The 12,706-nt window shown below is 35.7% G+C and overlaps 1 non-coding gene across 1 annotated transcript; it reads left to right on the top strand.

The window, feature by feature from the left end:
* The first annotated feature begins 4,518 nt into the window (after window positions 1–4,518).
* LOC141589008 (small nucleolar RNA Z279/snoR105/snoR108) lies at window positions 4,519–4,617 on the top strand. The gene has a single exon (XR_012519969.1). It is a non-coding gene; the product is annotated as a small nucleolar RNA Z279/snoR105/snoR108 (small nucleolar RNA).
* The last annotated feature ends 8,089 nt before the right edge of the window (window positions 4,618–12,706 follow it).

Genomic DNA, 12,706 nt, shown 5'->3' with positions numbered 1-12,706 from the left:
TTTTTCATTTTAAAAGATTTATCAATATTTTTTCGAAAACCTTCAAATATACAGTTTTTAAAAAATTCAGTAGTATAATTATAATTATTATGGTGATTTAATTTTTTTAAATAGGTCGATCTATTCCCAATGATTAGATTTATTTTTGCAAAATAATTATACACATAATATTTTTAGATAGCTGGTATTTTTTTTATTAAGATATTATTTTTTAAGGAATCTTATCTATATAAATGCAAAAGACAATGCTCAACACAGGATGCGCCACGACATTCACCCAATTTTTCTTTTTCTTTTTTTTTTGGGAAATTCAGGTAATGGTAGGTCCCGTTTACGTGGAAAGGGTTTATTTCTTTAAATCATCTCTGACAAACATGCGACAAATTATGTCATAGAAAATATTTTATAAAATAAATAGTTATCGGCAGAAGTAAAAGTAATTGCATATAAACAGAATGAATTAAAAATCGAAATAAATGAAAATAATCACATATAATCGGACTGAATTACATAGTTAATGAAATAAATAGATAATCGACAGAAGTAAAAAAATTGCATATAAATGGAATGAATTACAAATCGGAATAAATGAAAGTAATTACATATAATCGGACTGAATTACATAGTTAATGAAATAAATAGATAATCGGCAGAAGTAAAAGAAATTGCATATAAACGAAATGAATTACAAATCAGAATAAATGAAAGTAATTACATATAATCGGACTGAATTACATAGTTACTAATAAAATTACATAATTACGTGAATAAATTACAATTACTTACGGGATTAAATAACAAATAATGTGAATATTTTACAGAAATTAATGAAATAATTCGTCTTTGCCTTTATGCTTGACGAATATAGGTGTTCATATATACCTCCAAGAAACTTGGTGATTACGGAAAATAGGTAACAATCAATGTCACATCCCCGAGAACCACTATCATGAAAATTTTCAATTTTTAGAATAATTTGCCTATGTTAAAGTTGATTATTAAATTATATTCCTTTTTCGGGATGTAAAGTTTTTTATGTATGCAAATTTTATTTACAATAATATATTACGTTATTTCCTCTTAAACCATTGCATGTGAACATGTATTTGAAACAAGTGTAAACATTAATTATGTAGATCGCTAATTTAGACCAACTAGATAATTACAATAAAAATGCAAAAAAAAAAAAAAAATACATCCAAAAACATTAATAACGGCCCAAATACATACCCGTGCAATTTTGCACGGGTTTAAAACTAGTTTATATTTATTTACTATACTCCGTACTTCTTTTTTAAACATCATTTTCTTTGAACATGAAACTATTTTTTTTATGTAACAGTTGATTTGTTGAAATTAAAAGTCAAGATGATTATTTAAAGTGGGTTGGAGAGTGATAACGGATTTACAATTATTATCACTAATTATTGAATTTGAGTAATTAAGAATTGACAATTGAATAAGAATAGAGTAAAAATTTATTAGAGAGGAGAGAGGGTAATTAAATGAGAGGTAAAACATGGGGGGATCCATACAAAGTCAATTTTATGAATTTTATCGGCCAATCAGAAGCCTTTAAAGAACCTAACTTTTATACTAGGTAGATGTGCTTCTTTCTTTCCGCCAAGTGCTTCGCATCACACTATCACTTATTCACTTGTGACAGTTTGATTTAATTCATTTAAGACGGTACTATTGTCTTTAATTTATGACGCGTCAAATATCATATTATCTATGTATATATAAGATAAATATATATATTTTTTACACATTTTTATATATACAAAAGGTGTGTCCTTAACCCGTATTAAGCTAGTATCGTTTTAATGGAAACTTACTGATCATTTATTTAGTACTATCCTTTACACACTCTTTTATGTGTTACAGTTTGAGTTAAATTCATTTGTAATAAACGCTAGTTTTAATCAAATAGAAGTAACTTCATTAAAAAGTGATATATAGAAAGGGTCGGAATATTGCAATATAATGTTAACTTTGATAAAACCCGAACTAACCCCCTTACATTAAATTGACTTTTTAAAGTTATTGATCAAAGTCGCTTTCTTTAAAAAAATTATACACGGAGCATAAATTCGGTAACTTTAAATTAATACGATATTTCAAAAACACAAATGCATAGCGATATTGAGATAATCATTTATTTTGCAAACAAGTAAACAATTTTCTGTTTAAAAAAGAAAAATTAAGCCTTTCATTTATCACTTACCCTTAATTTTAAATGGCGACGTTTTAACGACTATGGATCAATATTAACTAAAACACGACTTCTTTCTTAAATTTACAAGCTTTGAAACTACTGCCTCGTACCTACACTCCACACCAAACTATCCATCCACTTTATAAAATCAAACTTCCTAAATAGTGATTTAATTATATTAGTCAAATTTCAAAAATTTATACTCCGTATAAAACTGAGTTATGTACTTTTTGTTATAAAAAGAGGTTTCGGAAAGTTATAGTTTCGACCCGGCAAAAATAATTTATAAAAGAGGTAAGTAGCATCTCACTTATGTATATAGGACAATTTTTTCGCATTTTATTTTTGTCTTATTTATATTATTTTACCTATTTAAGTTTAATACATATACACCCTATTTTTAATACAGTATCTTATTTCAGACGACCATTTTTGTCTGAAGTCTTCAGACGGACCATATGTGACCAAATGTTGGTCACAGAATAACCGTATGGGTCATAAAACGGTCATATATGACCCGTCCGAAAACTTTAGACGAAAATGACGTCTGATATGAGAATTTGTGTTTTTAATAAGACTGAAGTGAATAATGATGGACAAAGCCAGAAGAAAAAAAAAGTTGGGAAACACTCATTAATTACACTTTTTGTCTTAATCAACTTGGGCTTACGTTGCAAGTGTATAGCGTCCTAGAAGAATTAAATGGAGCGTTTAACGGAAGTTTATTTGAGTCCTTAAAACTCTCTAAAAAAGATTGAGGTCCTTAAACTTTCAAAAATCTATAATTCAGGTCCTTTTACTATTGTTTACTCAAAGGTATACAAATATTTAAGTGCAAAACGTTATTGTATCCTCAATAGTTCATATCAACCAACATTTTAATGTAACTTGGGTTTTGCGGGATTCATTAGGGCTATATGTCAGGTCAATATGAAAGGAAATCACATTTGCCTATAGTAGGAGTATATATCACATCAATTAGTCTCGTTAAAGATAGGTATATCCGTCTAAAAATGTAGACGGAAACGAGTATATCCGTTTAAAGATGTAGATAGATCAAATATGTCACTACTTTCATAATAAGACAACCTCCACCATGACGGAGTAATCATTGGGCTAAGAAATTAGAATTATGCGTATGTGATATCACAGAATCTCACTTTAGACGGACGTTATCGTATAAAGTTGTAGACGAGTCAATTATGTTACCACTTTCATAATAAGACAACCAACTAAATCTCACTTTAGACGGACACTATCCGTCTAAATATGTAGACGAGTCAAATATGTCACCACTCTGATAATAAGACAAACTCGCCATCTCACTTGTTGTAACTTTTCAATTTTTTTTTAAAAGTTAAAAAAAAAAAAAAAAAAAAAAAAAAAAACTAATCCACCCTTAACGGATGACTAGAGGTTTAAACGTCTAAGAAAGTCACATTTTCGAGAGTCTAAGAAAGTCATATTTTAAACCCTTAACTAATCCAAACAGGTTAAATAATCTAACACTTGCATAGATAAGACAAGCAAGTTTTAAATATGTAAACATTTTGTTTTTGATTTATCTATGTAAATGATACGGAGTATGCTATTTCACATGTCTTAAGTTTAAGATGAACAATACCGTCATAAATGAGATTTTGTTAGAGGAAAGAGAGAACAAATAAGAAACTTAGAGGCAGTACCTTTTAATATCTTACGGCGTATGACCTACGAGTAGTATTCTAATGTAAATCATTTTATTAAAATTATTTACCCAGTCGTCGTATTATATGTAACTTAGGGGGTGTTTGGTTGAGGGGTTTGGAATGGATAAGAATGGATTTGGGCAAATCTAGTGTTTGGTTGGCTTGTTTTGGAATGAAGTTAGATACCTGATGGATTCTAACTCCATTCCAACTCCCTAGAATCTCATACCTAATTTTTCACCCAAGTTTCCAACTCCATTCCCTATAGTGTAAAAAATAAACATACCAAACAAGTTTAGAGTGATATGGGGATCTCAATCCATACCTCTATCTAATCCATTCTATTCCACCTCTTGAATCAAACGACCCCTTAACTTATTGTCATTGTGGCTCCGTTTATACAAGCGAAAACTAATACTCCTTATCAAATTAATTCTGGGTGAAATATGTACGAGGAATCGCAAGGGCAATAAGTGACACGGAAGAGGAAAGCTAGCAGAAAAACGAGTTGTGTGTCCCACATCGGCCAGCAATAGAGGTAGCTTATTAGCAAGATGATTTATAAACTAAGGCCCACGAACAGAAAAAGTATGATCCTTCAGGCAGTACAATGGGATATGAGGAGTGGTCATTAACTTGCTCTTATGCGAGTTGGGTGCCCGCCCCGCCTGTTACGACAATTGGGCACCCTCCTATATACCATCTGATCCCTATTTCTGCACACAACTTATCCTTTTTGAAAAGAAATTAAAATTGCAAAATCATTTCAAAATCTTAAAATTCGTTATTTTTGCACATCAATTATCCCCTTCACTAAATCTTATTGAAGACGGGCGATATCTATCACAAGCAATCGAAGACGGGCGATATCCGTCACAAGCTTGTGATGGATACCGTTTCCTCTCACAAAATGCCCATTTAGAGGTGAGTGGGAAGCACATGGGTGGTGCCCCACCTTGTCCCCTCTCCCTTTTTTGTGAGAGGTCACAAGCTTGTGACGGGATTATCCCGTCACAAGCAAGACTAGCTGTATCCCCTTTCCCTCTTCTTTTTATAAATTTGTTTTTAAAGGAGAACTGATTTGGGGTTGTATTTAAACATTTAATACCCTTACGAAATTGGTAATTTAGAAATGGGGGCTGATTTTCATCGTCAACGTTTTAGTAACTATCGTTGACGTTTTCATTCCAAAAGACTATGTCCTTTGCACATTTACACTCATTTCTCCCTCTTAAACAATTTTCTCTCAAATTCTACTAAAAACCAACTATATTTCGATCTCTCATATGCATTAAACCAATAAAAAATGTTAGAAATTAACGCACATCGACTAGAAAACTTACATAATTTTAAAAAAATTGGCAAATAAACGTATTAAACACGTTTTAAAAAAAAAATGAACTACTCATAGACTAAATGTTGAGATTCAACAATCGACCATGGACCAAACGTGGAGACTCAACGTTCGACCATGGACGAATGTTGAATCCCAGCGTTACTCCATGGACCTAACGACAACATCTAAGGTGTAACCATGGTGCAACGTTTAGTTTCAACGTTTGTGCCATGGTGAACAATATGAGACCAATAAAGATTACTCCATCATGTTATAATGCAATTCCAATAATAATATCAGACTAGCACTAATTACCCATCCATCATATTATAATGCAATCCAACAATAATGTGTTCAAAAACAATCACCCAATTATCATGTTATAATGTATTCTTAAAAACAATATAAGACATGTAAACATTCATATTATTGTCATCGAGTAGGGAAAACCTCACCTTTTAGAAACTCCGCAAGCAACTCGAAACAAGCACAAATCCGTCTTCTACACAACGCTTCCTACATCAGTATATATAACAATACTATCATAATAAGGTCTGATACTCTTTTACTAGATGAAACCCTTTGTTACTAACTCGCTAACACGATGTATTCGGTTGAGTGTGTTTGTACACTCCGCCGAGTGTCACTCACTCGGTCGAGTGTGTCCGTACACTCGGTCCACTGCACTCACACTCGGTCTTCTATACTCACACTCGATCTAGTGCTTACCTCCTTACTCACGATTACGGCTCTCATCCAGTGTAAGGGTTCGCTCACTATTCCTCAAGGGTATTACAGTTATCGTATTCTATTTCAGCCCTAAATAAGAAGTTTCATCTATTTTTAAGGAGTATCTAATTTTCGTCCAAGACTCGTTTATCACGTACCGGCACACTCAAACGTCCTCTCTTTCTTCTCAAAAATTGCGTGGCTGCTTTACCTGTCCCTAGGAACTGTCCGTATGATTTACGGACGTTTTTGTCCCAGGACCCTGAAATCCCGAAAACCGTGTATTATACACTTACAATTGAGCCGTGTGGGAGGTCGTATCATGTCATATTTCTTCTCCGCCCTGTTTTTCTACCACGTGTCAGGGATTGCTTCATGAGTTATCGTATTCGATTTTCAGCGCTAAATAATAAGCATTCATCTATTTTTAGGGTTTTTTGATAACTTATACCTTAAATAACTCACTTTTTCAAATCTTATACTTCCTCCGTCTTCATATGATCTACCCATTTTATTAAAATACTACACTCATATATTCAACAAATGGGTAGATCATATAAAAACGGAGGAAGTACCTAAGATAACTTTCCTTAAAATCTTATACCTAAAATAAAATTTTCTTCCAAACTTGATACCAAATATAAAAAAAACCTCTTAATTGACGATCTTCTCCTTACCAGTTAAACATCATCATCCTTTTCCCAGCTATAAACACACACATCCACAATTACCGCCACTAAAAACCATCAAATTAGTAAGGGCAAAATCGTCAATTTAAGGCATTTTTTTTAAGATTTGGTATCAAGTTTGGAATAAAATGTTATTTTAAGTATAAGATTTTAAAGAAAGTTATCTTAGGTATAAGATTTGAAAAAGCGAGTTATTCAAGGTATAAGTTATCAAAAAACCCTATTTTTATGACGTCCTGATTTTCGTCTGGTACTCGTTTACCGCGTACCTGCACGGCTGCACCCTCAAATTACCTTTGTTGCTTCTCAAAAATTTTGTGACGGCTTTATCTGACCCGATAAACCATCGGATTAATTTACGGACATTTTTGTTCCGGGACGCCAAAATCTCAAACACCGCGTGTTTTATGCACTTAAATTAGAGCCGTTTAGGAGGTCGTATTGAGTCATGTTTCTTTTCCATCCAGTTTTTTTTACCATGTGTTGGGAGTCATGACATGAGTTACCATATTCGATTTCAACCCTAATTAAGAAGTATTTACCTATTTTTAAGGAATACTTGATATTCGTTCGAGATTCGTTTATCGCTTACCGACACTCTCAAATGTATTTTGTTACTTCTCAAAATTTGTGTAGCTGCTTTATCTAACTCGAGAAATCCTTCATATGATTTACATACATTTTTGTTTCGGAAAGCCGAAACCTGAAAACCGTGTATTATATACTTAAACTTGAGCCACTTGGGAGGTTGTACTTGTTCATATTTTTTCCGTACCAGTTTTTCTACCATGTGTTTGGGGTCACTTCATGAGTTACCGTATTCGATTTTCAACCCTGAATAAGAAGTATACATCCATTTTTAAGGAGTACAAGATTTTCGTCACATAATCGTTTATCGCGTACCGGCACTTTCAAATGTGCTCTGTTTATTCTCAAAATTTATGTGGCTGCTTTAACTGACCCGAGGAACCGTCCGTATGATTTACAAACGTTTTAGTCCCAGGGCCCCTGAAATCCTAAAAATCATATATTATACACTTAAATTTGAGCCGCATAGGAGGTTGTACCGGGTTATATTTATTTTCCTCCTAGTTTTTGTACCACGTGTCATTGATCAATTCATGAGTTACCGTATTCGATTTGTGCTTTAAATATGAAGTATTCATCTATTTTTAAGGAGTACCACACTTTCGTCGAAGACTCGTTTATCGCTACCTTAACTCTCAAATGTTCTCTATTAATCTCAATATTTTTGTGAGTACTTTATTGGACCCGATAAACCAACTGTATGATTTACGAACATTTTTTTCTCGAGACCCCGAAATCCCGAAATCTGTGTACTATACACTTACATTTGTGTCGTTTAGGAGGTCGTACCGGGTCATGTTTCTTTTCCTCCTAGTTTTTCTACAACATATTAGGGTTCGGTTCATAAGTTACTGTATTCGATTTTCAAACCTAAATAAGAAGTATTTCATCATTTTTAAAAAGTACACGATTTTCATTGTAGATACCCGTATCCGTCGATATTGGAGTTTATAGAGAACCCGACAAACACCCGATGATGATAGGACACATGTATTCTTTAGTTGTCACTGTCATTATTTGGAGCTCGTTTTACGATGTAGAATGGGCGTCGTCGATGAAGTATTTTATTAATTTAAATGATATTTAAATTAATGTTTTTTTTAGTGAGTTCATTTTATTATTTAAATGATATTTAAATTAATTTAAATGATATTTAAATTGTGGTTTTTTTGAGGTGAATTCAATTTATTTTGTTTTATTTTGAATTTATTTTCCCAAGTTTATTTTATTGAAAATAAAATAAATAATTGATTTGAAAAATCATTTTATGAGTATATTTGATTTGAAAAATCATTTATTAATTGATTTGAAAAATCGATTTTTAAAAGCGAAGAAAACTCGTTTTAAAAGCATGTTTTTGAGCTCAATTTGAGCTCGGTTTTTGGGCCCGTTTTCTTTACGAGTTGGCACGAATATCGAGTACACTAACCAACCTAAGCCTCTACCCATCCAACCCAGTTCGAACCCCCATAACCACGGCCCAAATTCCATCCCAAACACCCCCAAACAAACCCGCATATACACGAGCGGCCCCCTTTGTTTTGCAGCTCAAATCCCGAGCCCAAAACCCGCTCCAAATACCACCAAAACCCGTACCCATTAACCCTAACCCATACCCTAGTATCCTACCCATATTACCCTAGCTTAATCACCAAGAAAACCCCTCTCAAACCCTCACAAAAGCTGTTGGACAGCAGCTATGCGTGAGCAGGCCCGATCTTGCCTCTCCCTCTTTTTACCCTACTTTAACTCCTTATAAATACCACCCCTTCACCATACATTCATTCCTCTAAGTTCTCCATACATCCTACCTTCACTCACAAGCTTTAAACCTCAGAAACAAACCCTAATTGCCTCTCAAAAACTCTCCACAAAACCGACATACAAACTGAAACTGTTTGTGTGTCCTCCTCGAAAAACAATTCGTTCCTCCCTCAAACCTCCATCAAAACTCGATTTTCTTGTTCCTAATTAACCACATAACATCCATCTACACATTAGACAAAGATTTACGAGCCAAATTGCCCTTGAGAGTACACGAAATCCCTCGAAAAACAGAGTGTTATACACTCTGTTTTCGCGGTTTGTTCCTGTCTGTCCAGTTCTGTTTGTGCTCGTTTTTCGTGCCCAATAACTCAAAAGAGCAGGGGTTGCTTTAAGATCTCTGTTATACTCTCTTTCTAGTTTTCAAAACATCTTTTAAATCGAATTTTCATCGTGAAACGAGGGAGAAATCATTGTTTGAAAGTTGCTGTCCAGATTTGCCAAAAACGCGTGTTTGCTTTGTTTCTTCGTCGACGACGGCCTCTCGAGATAAAATCTACCATCGATTACAACCCAAGACGGTGTCAACGATACATGTAGGTTGAGGGTGCATCAAATCCTCCTCTTTCTCCTTTTTTTTATTTCGTTTTTAGGTTTGTTCTTTTATAGTTTGTTTTGTTTGTTTATCGCTTTTTTTATTTATCGTTTAAATTAACTATGAAACTAGTTTAGTCCGAGTATGAGTTAAAGTACCACCATGAACACCCGCGTTGACTTGAGATGGGAAAAGAAACCGCTACATCAGTCGGTCGTACACCCCCGTCTCATTTACATATCCTCGTGTTCAAGGTAGGGCATTAATAAAACGATTTTAACTTCGTTCTTCGCTTTTGACATCTCCTCTTCTCTCGTGCAATTCGACCCACCTTAGGACCCGTTGCATGTTAGTATGACCTCTGATTGTTAACATATGACTTATTTAGATGACATTAGATCAATTTAATAACCTAATTAGACACTTTAGGGTACATCGACATAGCTTTAAAAATCAACTAACAATTCTCAGAACTTAATGAACGCATCTCTCTCTTTCACCTAATTTCTCGCTAGTATAAGAGTGCGTGATTAGCACCTTCTTATTAACACTCGATGAGTTAAATTAATTAGCAAACTTGACCTAATTTGACCCCTTTTGAGCCGTGTAGAATACACAATTGCAAGACCTCTTTTCAATCGATCAACGTCGTTTCTAACTTGTTTTCTAACTTGTTTCCTAACCCGTTTCGCAATCATCGATCTAACCTAATGAATCTAACCTAAGAATTAGGGTATGCTAGATCATGTGGGCCGTGTTTGGCCGTGTCCTTGTAGTCCCTTTTCTCGTTTTTTTCTCATCTTTATCTCGTTATTTCGTATCTTGTAATTACTTTGTTATCGAGTCGTGTTTGTAGGTTTGGTTGTAATTTTCAAGTTAGTTTTCTTTTGTCGAGTCAAAACCTCTTTCAAAAAACCTTAGTCTTGTTTGGTTAGATGGTTGTGCCCCAATGCTTGTAAGAGCGTAGTAAATCGCATGTTGTTTAAAGCAACATGGCCCGATTTATGCTAATGCATGCTTTGGTGTGCGGCCCTATGTCTAATTCGATGAGATTGAGCGAAAGCACACATCACGAGGAGTGACCCAAGGCCGTGAGTCATGTAAGCCGTGGGCCACCCCTCTTGTGCACGCTTTTTAAGGCCGATTGGCCGTGTGTGTTGTCGTGTACGGTTTTGTATGTAGCAATTGTATTTAGATCGAGTTGTATCTTTAATTTATTGTTGTGTCGGCATGAAATGCCTGGTTTGTAATAGGTAGATCCCAACGGCTCCCCCATTCCCCCTTAAGCCTTGTTTGCTTTGTTTTGTATGTTGTTAGATCAATCAACCCACATGCTAAATTACAACTTTGACAAAGTTAGTTTAGTTGCATCTAAAACGGCATAGAAATTGTTGTCACATGTTAGGGTTTAAAACGATGTTTGCATATCATATATCGTAGTAGCTATGACCTCGTTTGAAATCCATACTTGACTTAGTAGAGGCCGTTATTGACGGGCGGGGTTGGGTGTCCTTATGGGCTTCCCAACACGTACCCTCACCCCTTACTCAAGATCTATGGTTTGTGGATCCGTCTAAATACCATTGGATTACGAGAGTCATTCAAATCGAGTGATATAGGGTACAAGTCTTTATCTTTAATCACTCGTAGTCGATTGGCTTTATGCTTTTCGATGAAAGGTGTAAAGTTGACTTGAACGGTTCCAAGTTCCCAAAAAACTTGGTGGCGACTCTAATATGTCTTAATTCGATTCGAAAGAACCTCGAGTCGATTATGCCTAGTGTGGATCCCGCGGACGCAGCCTTCCCGAGGGCCTTGTCCACAGATTTAGCGACTCATTGGGGAAAAGAGGACTAGTTACACTTTGTTTCTAGGGTCTTTTCCTCCGAGGTGAAACTTGAAAAGAAAGTGTTGGAAAGTAAAACATTACTCATAGTGCTACGATTCATGCATAAACCCTTAAGGACTTGCCCGGGCCGTCCCAGCGTTTCTTCGTGATGCGTGGGGGGCGACGTCCCACTATGCTAGGAAGCTGCACATTGCTCGCTTCCACTTCACCTCGCGTGGTTCTTGATGGTGGGGACGATCTTCTAGGTACTCTACCTTAAGACACCTTGCTCTATAAGACCGCAAAAGGATGGAGGGCATAGACCTTCTTGTAGAAGACTTGCCGAGACATAGAGATGTCTAGGAGCATACATCCTTATAACATGAGAATGACAATGTGCAAATTGTTTTCCCGAGTCTTTTCGAAATTTCCCATGTCCTTTTCAAAACCGAACTTTTGAACAACTTACTTTCAAAATAGCATGGTTTTAAAAACGCGGAATGCTGCCCAAATAGGACTAGAATTTTCGGCCCAAAATGAGCTTTTATAGCCGGCACGCTGCCCATTTCAAATCTCATTTTCGAATCAATCTTTCGTTTTTTTCAAAACCAATCCAAAATGCCTCTCGAACCTCAACCAAGCATGAAATGCGTCAAGTCATGTCCAGGTCATGGCCGTGTTAGGCCGGGTGTGTTTCGTTCCAAGAGTCAAGAACACGACCTTGTTGGGTCACCCAAGCTCACCTCTTGGGCTTTGAGTCATGTTGGTCGACCTTTTTGTCTAGGATAGTCCACAGAAACGTCCAAGCTTGGCCCTTTAAGACGTTTCACTCGAACCTAAGGACTATGTTGGTCCAATCACGGGTTTAGTCACACCGAGTCCAGTTTAGAATCGAGCTATGACAGCTTGAGTCATGTCGTCTTGTCGAGTCTAAAATGAATCAAGGTCTAAATCCAACCGTGAGTCGAACCTTTTGGTTAGTCAGTCTCGAGTCGAGTCTTTGCTTGAGTCGAGTTGGTGTCGTGTCCTTAAGTGTGCAGGGGCTCTTACTTTAAATATTAACTCGGTTCGGGGTTTCCTTGTAGAAAGGCCGCCCAAAACCCGACGTCAAGCAATGGAAGATGCTGTCAACAAGCTCACTGAGGCCGTGAACCTCATGACGACCCGAATGGATGCAATCGAATCTAAGCTGGGTGAAGATTTCTCTTCATCTACCCCACCTCTGACTGATCTGGAGAAACGGTTCAAGTTCATTGAGGACCGTCTGAAAC

The sequence above is a fragment of the Silene latifolia genome, chromosome 6, assembly GCF_048544455.1.
Source record: "Silene latifolia isolate original U9 population chromosome 6, ASM4854445v1, whole genome shotgun sequence".
Lineage (NCBI taxonomy): Eukaryota > Viridiplantae > Streptophyta > Magnoliopsida > Caryophyllales > Caryophyllaceae > Silene > Silene latifolia.
The sequence above is the reverse complement of the archived record's forward strand: the minus strand, read 5'-3'. Positions and strand labels throughout refer to the sequence as shown.